Raw genomic sequence first — 14,502 nt, 5'->3', positions numbered from 1 at the left:
ATATATCAAATGACAATCATAACGACAAAATAACAATTTTTATTTTTATGTTTTTGATTTAATTTCTTAGAAAAAATGTTGTACATAATGCTATATGATAGCGAAACTCTCGGGTCGACTTCGTTAGATTGATTTTATTTCTTTTTAGCGGTTCCGTCCTAAGTTAATATTTCCGTAACTCCTGGTCAACTAGTTATTAAGATCGTCGAATTATTTCAATTCAATAGGAACCTTTTTTTTGAAAAATTTTTTAGAAAGGAAGTCAAAATTACTCGAAATCTATAATAAAGGTTAAAGAATGATTATTGAGAACTCATTTCCGGAAATAACAAAATGTAAAGATGGGATTCTCACGTTTTTGTTGGAAACGAATATGTGAGATTCCAAATTGAATATGTTTACTTTTTTAATAACTCAATCAACCTTCTTTTACGATCCTCATTAAGGTATCAATTTTGACATTAAATCATAATGATAAAAAATTTCCTCGCAATTAAATTGAGGAAAGAGAAAATAAATTCAATAATTTTTTTTTTTATTCATTTATGAGCGCCTCGCAGATTGAAATATTAAATCTGGAGGAGAAAATCTCTTTTATTTATGCGGGGGTTGTGAAATGAACAAAAAAAGAACCCCAAAAAACGATTTCATTAAATATTTTATTGGTCAAAAATAGCAAGCGAAAACAGGCACTGTTTTTACTGAACAGAAGCAGTATATAAAACAGTATAAAAATGTCATAAATCATTAAAGAATTAATTATTGATGTAATATAAGTCCTAGGTAGTATGCGGGCAATTCACCACTAGACCTCCTCTTGTTTCATAGCCCAGCAATTTTGCAAATTGCTTATGATGAATATTTCACGATACTTTTTATATATTTGTTCTGTGTATATCACAAATATATTCAACTTCTACTGTCGGTGGCTTTATTATGTCCTTCATTTCTTATTTGATGTTGTACAAGTAATGAAAAAGACTATTTCTCTTTTTTGGCTAAAGGAAAGTGGACTATTTCACGTAATATTTTATATCCTTCCATATAAATAAACATAAAATTATGTTATGATATTCTTCGTCGTAAGCCATCATTTAATCAAAAATTACACTTTTGGATTAATAAAACTTTTATCATGTATAAATTGTGAATAGCTAATATTTATTTCAATATTACCTCTTTCAACATTTTTCCAAAAAAAAATCTAAGAAAAATTTTTTATATTATTTTCTATTAAATAAATTAAATACTTTATTATGGTTTTGTCTAAGTATTTGCCTAAAGCTATATCTTTTAAAAAATCCAATTAGTATCTGGAGTACTGTCCTTAATTGACTCAAATTTACACTTGAAATGGTTTTAATAGAATTCTTAAGTTGATTAAGTATTTTGCAAACAAATCAATAGAAACTTAATACCACTCACCTAAAATATCAATGATGTGCTATAGTAATTAGAACAACTTTGAAGATATACTTTTTGATGAAATATAAATTTAAAATTTTAACGAGCGCACAAAAACCCTATATTCAAAAATCAAAGAATACAAAAATTTGGACATAAAAGTAAATTAAAAGTAAAATTATTTCGTATGGAAAATTGTTGTCCTTAAATTAGGCCAACTCTAGTATTCCCTGACGGTTGCGAAATTATTTATTTTGGTGAATGTAAGAAATAAATAGAAATAGGATATTTGCTGAGCGCGTATAAGTAAAATAAAATTCAATTTCTTCTACGTGCGTACGTTTTTTATATTAATTTCTTAAACATGATCTTATCATTATATTTAAGATATTGAACAATACCAACTAGATTAGTTTAGTAATTAAATTTTTTCAAATTTTTAGTTCTCATTTCATGAAATTAAATAAAAAGTAATAAGAGAAATAATAATAATGAAATGAAAAGTGATGGACTCTAACTGAAAATCAACAATTTAAGGAAGAAAAAACACATACACAAGGATAGGTTTTTAAAGGTATTGAATAAAACAGTTCACTTTATTTTGGTCTATCGAAATCCCTTTTTGCTCTTTATTTTTCTTCGTTATCATGCTGCTTTAATCAAATACGAGCTTTTTTCTATATATAATCTTATATTTAAGTGCTTTACTGGTAAATAGGCGGTTAAGGTAACCATTAATTTGTGTAAATTGCTTCATTTTGTTATAGAGACTCTCAATATCGAAAATAAGGCATTAAAAGGCCTTGAAATGACGACCATATAAGCCATTTCCTTGATTTACTCCTTTCTTCCTCTCCAACATTCATTTCCTTTTATTTCATTTCCCTTCTCCACTATTCCTGGATTTGAATTGAATACGAAAAACGGATTTTTGAAATTAATCTTTTTCCTGTTTCCTAACCCAATGTCATTCAGGAAAAGAAGTGAAAAGAAAAAGAGAAAATGAAATGAAAAGTCATTTGACGAATTTGTTAAAATTTATTTCTGACTTGTTGAAAAAAGTTTTATTTCTATTTTCAACAATTGTGTTTAACAAAAAAAGGCTATTTCCTTTTTCAAAAGATTCTAAGATTTGTGCGAGGAAAGAAAACCATTCTCTTTTCAAACCTTTTCATTTGCAAACCACATAAAAAAATGAAATTGACGCAAAAAAAGTTTGCACATTATTTTATTGATATCTAAAATTCATTAATTGATATTTTCTGCCTCTAATTTATATCATAGAATTTTATCCTTTTTTTATTAACAAAAATTTTTAATAAAAATTTTCACAAAATTTAAGTTTTTTAAAGTATGATCTGTTACCTATAACCAAAATTTTTCTTTGGCTTTTTTAACTCAGTATGTAACAAAAAATACAAACAAAGCATCAAGTGGACGCAGAGACAATAAAAATGTTTTATGATATGACCATCTTTTCATCGCCATTAAACGAGTCTCAGACAATAAAAACAACATTTTACTATTTTAGTTTCATTTATAATTTACCACAATAGTTTATATAAAAAGTTTTATATAACTGGTCTTGAGTTTTATACTAGATGAGTTTTTAATTGTAACATGATTTACCACTAAATATAATAAAATAATTGTTATTATAACATAAAATATTTTGAAATATTTACAAATTTTTTACTCTCACGAAAAAGCAAAAGATATCAATCTCTAATGAGTCTTAAAATTAATGTTTCTTACGTATCATCACATCAAACATATTTTACTTCCGAAGAACAATAGCAATAGATATCTCAAATGTATTTAATTTATCAATTACAAACATGAATCCTTATTAATCTATCATGCCAATAAACTGTTATCTACTCCACTGATAATTATATACCCAATCAGTAAATCTTTTCTTTTTCAACATTCATTCGCTTATTATATTTATATCGTTGGTTTTAACACATTAGTGAGTGGCTATATAGTATGAATAGCATGTGTAAGATAAATCTGTTGCGAAAAGAAGCATAAAATCGATAGCGACGTTGAACGTAAGACGAGAATAAAAGAGAAATGATGATAAAGATGAAGAAGTGTTGCATAGAAGCTGTAATTTTTCTGTAGCATCCTCCTTAACTTGATCGACTACAATTCTTTCTGTTTCTTCATATGCTTTGTTTGTTATATCGTGACCTTTGTGTTAACCACGTTTCTCATTTTCTTTCAACTTTTTTTTCTCTTTCCTGCATTAATATATAATGTAAAAATTGCGTTGGTACTACTACTGCTGCTGCTGCACTTAATTCACATCTTGAAAAGATCTTATTATAGTTCGTTAAAAGATGATGTGAACAGTAAATAGAAATACAGTTGTATGCGCTGTTGAAATTTTTAAATAAAAACTACCTTGCATGCCATAATATATTAATTACACATTCGGCAACATTTGCCTGACTTATTTTTTTATGCCGACCACTTATGTGTCTATGTATTTGTACATATACTTTTTTCTTGGCCATGATTATGCACTCTGATTGCACAGTATAAAGGAAGTTAATATCTGCTTGAAATGTGATGCCGTGAGGTACAGCAAGAAAAACTAGCGGTTTCATCGATTTGGTCTAAAATTTCAAAAATGATTTCGTTATAAAATTAACTAATTATCAACAGTGTTAAAAATTATTTTATTATAGTATTTTTTTTCTAAAACTAACTTTATAAATATTGAAAATATGCTTTTAATAAAAACAATTTGCAGGTTTTTCTACTTGTCGAATGCATACTTGCGTACTTATTCTTTGTCTTCTTTCGTTCAGTTCACAAATTACTGTTTACGTGAAAGAAACGATCAAAAATTTAATAAATAACAGAACAGGTGATGCGCTCAATCTTTGACCAACTCGTTTATGATGCGATAAATTGGAAACTGGTTGCAGTTTTTTTTCTCTCTCAATTCTTTGAGTGTGTAAAAATTACATTCATGCAAGCGCATTAATTTAATTTTGCATTTTATATTGAATTTTTGAAGATATGTGTAAACTAAAATAAATGCATTTTTCTGTTAGTTTCTGAAGTAAAATAATCTGCAATATTTTTTTAAGAATCTCTTCAAAACTGTGTTCAAGATAATCTGAATTTAAAAAAATATATATATATATATTTATATTCATAGATTTTAAAAGACATTAATCATAAATTTTAAACTTTTTGTTTCTTTTGGAAGATTGATTAAATTTTAAAAAGTCAATACATCAATCTTACATCATAACATTGCTCATTTATGAAATTGCTTTTATACATACTGTAAATATTTACTTATTGCTTACTTCATTCTATATTAGTCTTTGGAGTTATTAGATATCCTTTTTTTTTTTTGTTTGCTTCATATTGTTTCATATACTTCATTCATCAAACAGAAATGCATTGCAAGAAATTATTAAAATTATCTTCAATCTACGGAGATGCATAAAATTTTCTTTTTCCTTAAAATGACAAAAATCTGCAATTCAATTTTGAAAGGAAAGATAAATTCATTCGAAATCATCAAAAAAAGTAAATCGAACCAGATATTTGCCATAAATTCACTTATGAATTATAAAGTTTGCTACTTCTGTTGCTGCTTTACTTGGCCCCTTATCAATTTTTCTCAATCTTGCTTTTTTTTGGTTCTTTTCTCTTCTCGCGCTCGATGAACAAATCTAAATGTATGTATGTGCATGAGAAAGAAAAATGAAAGATTTTTTTGCAGCTGCCGCATGTTATTGATGATCAAAACACACATTACGTGGAAGGAAATTTAACGAGATTTTTTTTTGGAATTTTGTTTTTTCCTGCCATTTCTCACAATCAACTCTTTCTTTAAAAAAAGAAATAAAAGTAAAAAAGCGAACAACAAAAATTTGTATGTGAGCAAATTCGATTTCCGATATTTTAAAAACTTTTATGAATTAGTTTGAAAAAGAAATGCTATGAATGAAAAATTTTCTGCTTTATAAATTCAAGGCACCCTTTTTGCCACTGCTATGGAAATTATTATTACTATTTGAAGGCAAAAAGGGCCTTTTGTGAATAAATTTGAATTAATAGAGCAACCAGAAATATAAAGTGAGTGGAAGAAAGGGCAAACAAGCAATAAAAAAATTTAAGTTAATTTTCATCACAGTTATAAAGCATAAGAAAAGAAAAGTTATGAATCTTCAATTATTAAGCGCCGTGCGGCACAAACTCCATTAAAATGAAGTCCATTAGGTATTTGAAAAGTACTGATTGCCTCTAATTATAGACTAATTTTTTTCTTCTTTTCTTAATAAAGAATGAAAAAAATTAACTAGAGCGGGTATATCAAGTCAATATAAAAAAAAACAAGTGAATAACCGAAGGGGGGTTTGAGCTTGTTGAAATTAAATATTTCACTTTCGAATTTTTTTTTTTTGTTTTGTAATTTCATTCATATGTTCTAATGAACCTCATACAACTAAATCATAACAATGAGGTTTTATTGGTTTTTCTACAGTAATTTAAAAGCTTTTGATGTTCTGATGCTTTATAGCAATTACATAATTATTTGTAATTAGATAATTTTAACAAGAAATCATCATCTTTAGTAATGTGTGAATTCTTTATTGGCTTATTACTAATTTTATGGGAAAAAAAATTCGATTTTCTTTGCATTCATGATAATTAACACTATCAAAATTACTGAAAAATAAGTTAATTGTGGTTTGTGTGTCTGTTCAAATTTTTCTTGAGGAAAATTGAGTTGAGTTTTATTGATTTGAGCAGAACGGTCCTAGATAGTACTCGATCATAGATATGATGATTATGAATCTCATTATAATATATTCAATTTTTTTAATTCGACGAACTTTAATGATGATTTAAAGTCGTTTATTTCGTAGAAATTCTTAATTTCTAAAGAAACTACTGATCGATAAATTAATATTAACATCGAGTTGACAATTGAATTAAATTCAATATTTACATTCCTTTGTGACAGTTTAGATATATTCAAGTTTCAAAAATTAGTTATTTATATACCTATAATTTTTCACATAAAGATATGTGTAAATGAAACTTTTAAAATTGTTTTAATTATTATTTTATTGGCAAAGAAAAGTTTGTTAACTTTAATATTTATTCATATGATTTATTTATTTATTCATAGTTGTATGAGTTTAACTATTTGCTTTTGCTCATAAGATCATAAACAGTTTGTCTGTGAAATTATTTTGCGTCACACTAATTGAAGATAAAACTACGATATAATTAAAGTTTTTTTTTTTATTTTCAATTATTTCTCTAATTTACATACTAAATTTCCTTAATCATCACTGCAATTTACAATTTATTCACCACAGTAGTGTTTGTTCAAATTTTCTACGCATCATGTTGCGCAATTGTAAATGAGTTTGGCTTCTTAAGTGCATTTTAATTAAATGAACTCCACTATATGAAAACTGCTTTTCAAATAAAATAAAGTATGATCTTAAATTATATTTAAAGCATTTACGAGGGGAAATGAAGCATAATGAATGTTAAATGTATAAAATATAAACAGCATTTAATTGTTCTATATTTTTTAAATGAGATCAACAATTTTCATTGTTTCTAGTACGTAATAGTAATTCTATAAGTATTTTACAAGATTTATATTAGAGCAAATAATAAAATTAGTAATATAATCATTGTTCATAATTAGTTCAAAAAATTTTTTTTTAGTATTGATAACAAGATGAAAAAGGTCTACGGCTTTGTGTCAATCATTTTTATTTTTTATTTTTTTAAAAAGGTTTCATAAGTTTCATTTTATTAAAAACGACACCTCTTCTCATAAATATTTCATATTTAATATAAAATTATCTATATAATTAATAAAGTTCATCCAATTAACCATGAAATTAATACAATAATCAATAATCATAAAAGAGAAAAATGAAAAATTACAATCGAGAACCCTTTTTCACATTTGAATAATTCATAATCTCATTAGATTGTTAAGCCACATAGAGAGAAAAAAAAGCCACACTCATAAGCAAATTAATAATTCATATCTAAGAGGGAGGAAAAAGTAAAAATTATTTCATAATACTCTACATCATTGCTAATCATAAGCGAGTCATCGCACACGCTTTGTGTAATTCATCATTTCCCATCAAATAATCTTACTCGAATGGCTCTTTGTACTGTATATTTATGTATTCAAGTAATGGTAAGTGAGAAGAGCATATACGATGATGGCAAAATGTATATACAGTAGCAAAGTAGAATAGCGAAAAGATGTGAATTGAATGATTTACTAGATTAATCTTTCCTATTCTTTTACTCGTCTATGTACTTGTTTCATTCAATGCCACAATTTCTATATTCATTCCATTTTTCTCGACCTTCCGACATTTGTGACTATTGTGTGGTGCAAAAATTATAATGTCAAGCAGTATTTTTTAGTTGAAGAAAAAAAAAAATGAAATTCCGAGACGAAAATTCTTTGCATCCTTTTTTATGTTTTTCATGACATTCATAAATCTTCTCATATAGAGCAGACTGAGATGTTCAACACTAGCCGGAAAATATAGCTAAATTTTAAGGCAATTTTTTCTCTCCCCTTACTTCTGTTTTGTGTTTTGTCTACTCTACTTCATATTCAAGTACTGAATTCTTGATGTATAACAAAAAAAATCCATTTTTGCACTTCTCATCGCCATGCAATTGAATACGTCGCCAAGAGCCATTATATAGAATTTATTTGCTGTGCATGGCAAGACAGAAAAGCAAAAGAGACTGGAAAAAATGTAAAACCCAAATTTATGATTCATGCGATTTCCTCTTCTCTTTCCTGTCTCATTTTACCATTTTGAGGTTGTTTTTCAGTAGAAAATTATTAATTGCTATATGAAATGATAAATTTTTAATGAAAAGCGAATTTTTCATTGCATCGAAAAATATAATCTACGAAATATCGAGATGAAAACGAAAAATTTAAAGCTTCCGAATAGAATTAAAAATGAATGCATTGGGTTGTATAGTAATAAACCTTTTAAGTCATTTTACGTCACATAGACGCGACAATCTGCTTTTCATATAAGAATAATGCAGTTAAAAACGTTTTCCCCTTCAAATGCGTCTGTCTTCCTGTTTTTTCTTTTTCAATTTTTCATATGTTTTGTTGCAGGAAAAACAAAACTAAAGAAAGCGATTTTTCCTCGGTATTATATTTGTATTTGAGTATATATTTTTTTTACTAGAATAAAACCCAATCAAGCATGCTGAGAAGATTTGAATTTGAAAGTTCACCGTCTGCTATGACGGCTTAACTTTAAATTTCTTAGATACCCAAAACTGTTTTTACTGAAAAATTCAATTTTCAACCCGGACCTTGTTCAATCCCAGGACTGAAAATATTTTTTTCGGAATTTTAACTATTTTCTGCACTTTTTTGCACATAATTTACGTAATTTAACTAGTTCTTACAATATTAAAACTCAAAATAGTAAAAAATAACACAATAGTGCCAAATTCAGAAATTTTGCGATTTTTTCCAAAAGTGTGCCGATTTTTTACGAAAATCCTCTGGCCACCCTATCCTAATTGTAATAAAAATATTTTCTTAGGAAATCTAATGTTCATGAAAAGATCAAAATTAAAAAAATGTATGAAATATTTAAAAAATAAAATTTAAAGAAACGGAGTGTTTTACATTGAACACAAATCTTTCTCTAATACTTTCCAATTTTTTTTATTATTAGACTTTTAAGAAAGGACAAAGCGCAAGACGAGTCGTCTTTTTCCTACTTTGCGCTAAATATCGTCTGATGTTTACGTGGAAAGAGACACATTTACAGCTATTATTACGTATCATATATAAGTGTATATAAAAAATGCATTTATTTTCTATTTTTATCTCCAGACATTTTGATCACTTGCCAAGATTATTTTAAAAAGAATGTGTTATAAAACTGTCTATGCAAGGATTATAGAATTGGAGTTGAATCGGTATGCGCACTTTTATTTGCAAAATTTTTAGTTATGTGTTCTTCTTAAAATAAAATATATATAAAAGGTTTTCTTAAAATCATAAATTTTTATTTGAAAAAAATAGAAAATCACAATTTTTACGATAGTGTCTATCCCTGTTTTTTTTTTTCATCTAATATCTACATATAGCAGATAGAAGAACATTACATTATTAAAAATCTATTAGCATCTTGGGTACATATTACTCTCATAAAGCTTTCATTATTTCTAACCCTTTTCTCATCACTCAATCCTTTTCAAAGCTCATGTACATTAAACAAAATGTGGCCTATCGAGTGAAATTTAGAGGAAAAGTAACAGTAATGTTAAAACATACCAGAAATGGCCTTGTTTCATTCATTCTTTTTTGCTTGCTTGCTCCTTTTACTTTTCTCTTTTTTTTTAAATAGCTCCAAAAAGGCCATGATTTCATAGAAGGATGTATATTTATGTCGATAAAAAGGAGAAAATTTTTTGCTAATGAAAGCTTTTTGTAGGAAACTTTCTTCATTCTTTAATTAAACCTTTAGTAGAAATTTAAAGGGTCTGTTAGTATGACGAAGAAAACACAGAGAAAACGGAAAAGTTATGAGAAACATTAATCTTTAAAGTATTGTCCAAGCATAAATTTAGTTAAATCTAATAACATTATGCAGTTAACGAGAATAATTATAAGGCAATAATGAGATATTTAGATTAAATGAGGCATTAAAGTAGGACAAAGGTTAATATTAATGGACTGCACAATTTTCTATCGTCAATATAGTTAATATTCATTTTAGATGCTTTTATAAAATTTTCGATTTTTTTAATATGAATGACGGAACTTCCTACAATCATAATTAAGTTTCAAATTTCATTAATCATAAATCTATACTTTTTTGAAGATCATCAATACAAAAGAATCTTCAGTACAATGAAAATACAAAATAGAATAGATATGAAAATATATGAAGCATTTAATGGATGCTGTCAGTATATATAGGAAAGTAAAAAAGGATGAAAAATTCCCATATTTGATGATAGAGGAAAAAAATATGATTTATATCACAAAATTTATTCTCCAAAGGAAAATTAATCATTTTTATAGGAGTTTCTTCCATTCATAATGAAAAGTTTTTTCTTCCTTTCCTGAACATTAAACAACTAATGGATATGATGAATATTGAAAGTGAAATTCCGAAATGCGGTTGGGAATTAAAGTGGATTTTTTTTAAATGTTTCCCTGAACAAAATAAATTACCATTAGAGCAATAGTAGTGGATGTAACTTTAAAAAATTTGAATTATTAATATAAAACCCGACAAAAACACTTGTTCTTTTTGTCACTTTTCTAAGATATATTAGTAAAGTTTTGTTGCCAAAAGAAATTTTTAGTATCAAAATGTTTAAAAACAAATTCGGACAATTAATTTGAAAACTAAACTTCTTTATTTACGTACAAATTAGTAAAATAATTTGCTAGTAAAAACATGAGTACTTTGAGCTAGTTGAAATACTAAAACCAATAGTATTTGGAGATGAAAGTTTTGCCTCAAAACTGCTTTTTGGCATTTAGCGAAAGCTGTCGCATTCTCCTTAACATTGTCAAATTTTTATTTTTTAAACAAAATACAGAAGAATCATGAACATATCGTGACACCATATCGATTTTAATTGTCAAACATTCACTTTTTTGAATAAATAACAAGACCGATTTATATTGAAAAAATATACGAATGACTGAAGTGAGGAAAATAATTTTTACTAAATGGCATTTTATGTTTGTTTCAGAATTGGGTTGACATTAGAAACAAATATAACTGAAAAAGGAAAAAAAATCTTGTCAAATGATTGTACACAGAATAAATTTTATTTTCATGTTAATTCGATGTTTAGACATTGTAAATTTTCATGCTTTACTTTTATTTGTCAAAAGAATTTGTCTTTTAAGAACGATTTTGATTGCTTGAAATTAAAGCATGCATCTAACTTTTCAACTTTAGTTGACAGGACTAAAAATTTTTTCAAAGTTATTTTAGTTCTAGAAAATAAATTTGCAAAACAAAAATTTTTAAATTTCCAGGTGGTTTTTCAATATTCAATTTGTTGTAGATTTTTGATTGGCATTTTTAAATACAAATTGAAATTGAAAATATAACTTTTTTTTTGAGTTTTCGATCACTTCGTTAAAAATATATATATCAAAAAGATAAAAGCAAGTTGAAATGCTTCAGAAAAGAAAAATTGATTGCAAATTTATAATGTATTTAAACTAAACCTCAAGTATACATTTGTCAAAACCTTCAAAATTCAAAATTATATTTCACCTACGAAGATAAAAGACTTACAAAAAAACGGTTATGTTTTCAGCCACCCACTACTCAACTTACTTTTTACTTATTGTGCATTACAGAATGATCCCATAAGCACTTACATAATTTCAATTTATTTCATTTCGTCTAGAGAATGCATGATTTCAATTCACTTTATGAAATTGGAAAAATCCAAAAAAAAAATCCCTTGAAACTGTAAAAAAAATATATTTTATTTTATTCAACTGAGTTAAAAATTATGACATTCACGTTTCATGCACTTTTGAACACATTTAACTTACTTATGAGTATAAAAACGTGCAACAGTTTTTACTTTTTTTTTTCGTATACATAAAAAAAATTATGATGACAACTGAACTTTAAATCAATTTAGAAAAGGAACAAAAAGCAAATAATGTCATGGAATTTTAACATGTTTGGCATGTGAACTGTAACTTGTCATAGTTATCCAAATAAAAAATGTAATGAAGTTTTATAATTGCTGGCCAACGACAGAACTTTTTTTTACATTGTTTCAAAAGTTTTATATATGTAGAAACATGTAATTCAAACTGTTCACTGTATGAAATGTAACACGGATAACAACATACTGAAAACATTTTTTATACTAAATGTTTCTAAGATCATTCATAAATTATTTCAAACCTAGTTTCATCATTATAAAAAAAGTACCCATATTATAGTATCTATTATTAGCGCATTTTTCGCACTTTTTTTATACATATTTTACAAATGTAGACTAATATTTCTGTTACTAATAAAAGTTATGGTCTTCATTGCTAGTATAGACGTTGTTTCTCGTGACCAGCGAAAGCATATTTTCTCCAAATTATCTCAACATAGATATTTTTTTTTTCTTCGAGGAAATTTTATAAGGAAAGAGGGAAGGTTTACTTTAAGTTTTCTAAAATGTAAATTTTTTATTTACTAATGATATTATTTAGTTAAAATACTACTTTATAGATTTTTGTTTTAATAATTAGGTGAAATTCATTTAAAGTAAAATGATGAGACAAAATACATGACTTTCGGTGATTTTCAATTTCACTTGAATTGAAATATGTAACAAGAAATTGTGAGAAAAAATTTTGTACATCCAAGAATAGTTCCCAAAGATTATTATTTTAATTGTATTGTAAAATTTCTAGAAATAATTATTTAAAAAAAAAAGTATAAAACAGCTTATTTGCACTCATCGTGACCTTAATCTGATAATCTAAAAAGAAATTGAAACACATAAACTCAGCATAGATACATATGAGTGTAATATAAGCCGTGTCTTGATGACCTACATACATCTTTTCCACCATATGATGATTGAACGTTTGCTCTTTTCTCTCAAATAATATTAAGTTTCGTATCTTCTTTGTTCATGCTCCTTACCACATTTTATAGTATTTTATCTTTCTGGAATATACTTTTTTCTCACTCTGAAAATGATGGGTGAGAAGATGAATATAAAGCAATATAAGAAATAATAAAAGGTTTAAAGGTGTCTTACATACACCCACATTCAATGCAAAAGCATCATTATAACCATATATGTGGCTTTTAACATCACAAGCAAAACAATTTTCAAAAAGAGAGAAATGGCATAAAATTTATTTTACGAGTTTCATGGAGGAAGAAAATTTGCTCATTAAAAGGTTGTAAAAATGTGATACATAAAAAATTTTATTTCACGTGCAAAATTTTTATACTTCTCGATAGCTGAATTTATCACTGTATGTACTCTATTCATGAGTTTCAATTTCTGAATTTAAATTTCTCACGATTATATAATGGAAAATGAATTTCGTTCTTTGTTTTTGTTTAAAAATAAATAGGTATGAAGAAATGAAAAGCTAAAAAAGGAAAGAAAATGAAAAAGCGGAAGAAACAAATGAGTAAAACGGAAACATTTTACAACCCTTTCGTCGCTTTTTATTTATTCTGATGATATAAAAAATAAAATGAATAAGAAGAAAACATAAGAGAGTGAGATAGGAAAAATATACAAAAAGTGCGGAAGTAATCCTTATCGCTTTGATGATATTTAACACTTCAAAGTGAAAAGGTATAAAATTCGATGTTGGAAGAGAAAGATATGAAAGTGCAGCAATTAATGAGCAGACAAGAAGCGTAGATACAAAAATTTATTGCGAAAATGAAATGAAGTAAAAGAAAATTAAAACTGTTTGAAATTGAATGAAAGTTACTTCATTCATTTTCTCTTATTCCTGCAAATATTATCATCTCAGAGCGTTTATTTTTTTTCTTCTCTTTCCTTTTCATTCCTTTTTGGCTTTTATTTTACTTTATTTATTCAAAAAGAGAAAAGTTTTGGGAAAGAACTTTAATGAAGAAAATTTTCTTCCTTTTACTTTGTAACTTTTTGTTTAATTTGTGATTTCAAGTAGCAATAAATTCACTTGAAAAGTTGGAAAACTTCCTTGGAAAAAAATTTCTTTAAAAAGTCTAATGCTAATAAACATTGGAATTTGAGATTGTACTTTTGGTAAACAAACATAAATTTTAAGCTCAATTCATAAAGTTTACACTTTTACATAAGAAGCAAACATGCGAGAAATTTTACAAACCATTTAATATGAAGCAGTAATAATGATGAAAGAAATAAAAAAATTATAATGTTTTATCAGTATCAATGTTCAAGTAGTTACATATATAACTATGGTTGCTCCAAAATGATTAAATTTTTAAAATAATTTAAGTTAAATTTAAAAAAGAATTCAAAGCAAAATATTAAAATAATTCAAAATCTGTCGCTTAT

The 14,502-nt window shown here is 26.2% G+C and overlaps 1 protein-coding gene across 2 annotated transcripts in view; it reads left to right on the top strand.

The window, feature by feature from the left end:
* The window catches only part of LOC139087742 (irregular chiasm C-roughest protein-like), a 114,099-nt gene that overhangs the window by 74,891 nt on the left and 24,706 nt on the right, over positions 1 to 14,502 (top strand). The gene's annotated exons all lie outside the window — the stretch shown is intronic.

Source organism: Chironomus tepperi, unplaced genomic scaffold (genome assembly GCF_022539635.2).
Source record: "Chironomus tepperi strain 1889 unplaced genomic scaffold, CSIRO-AGI_Ctep_v1 contig_137, whole genome shotgun sequence".
NCBI lineage: Eukaryota > Metazoa > Arthropoda > Insecta > Diptera > Chironomidae > Chironomus > Chironomus tepperi.
This window is presented reverse-complemented; position numbering and strand designations above follow the sequence as displayed.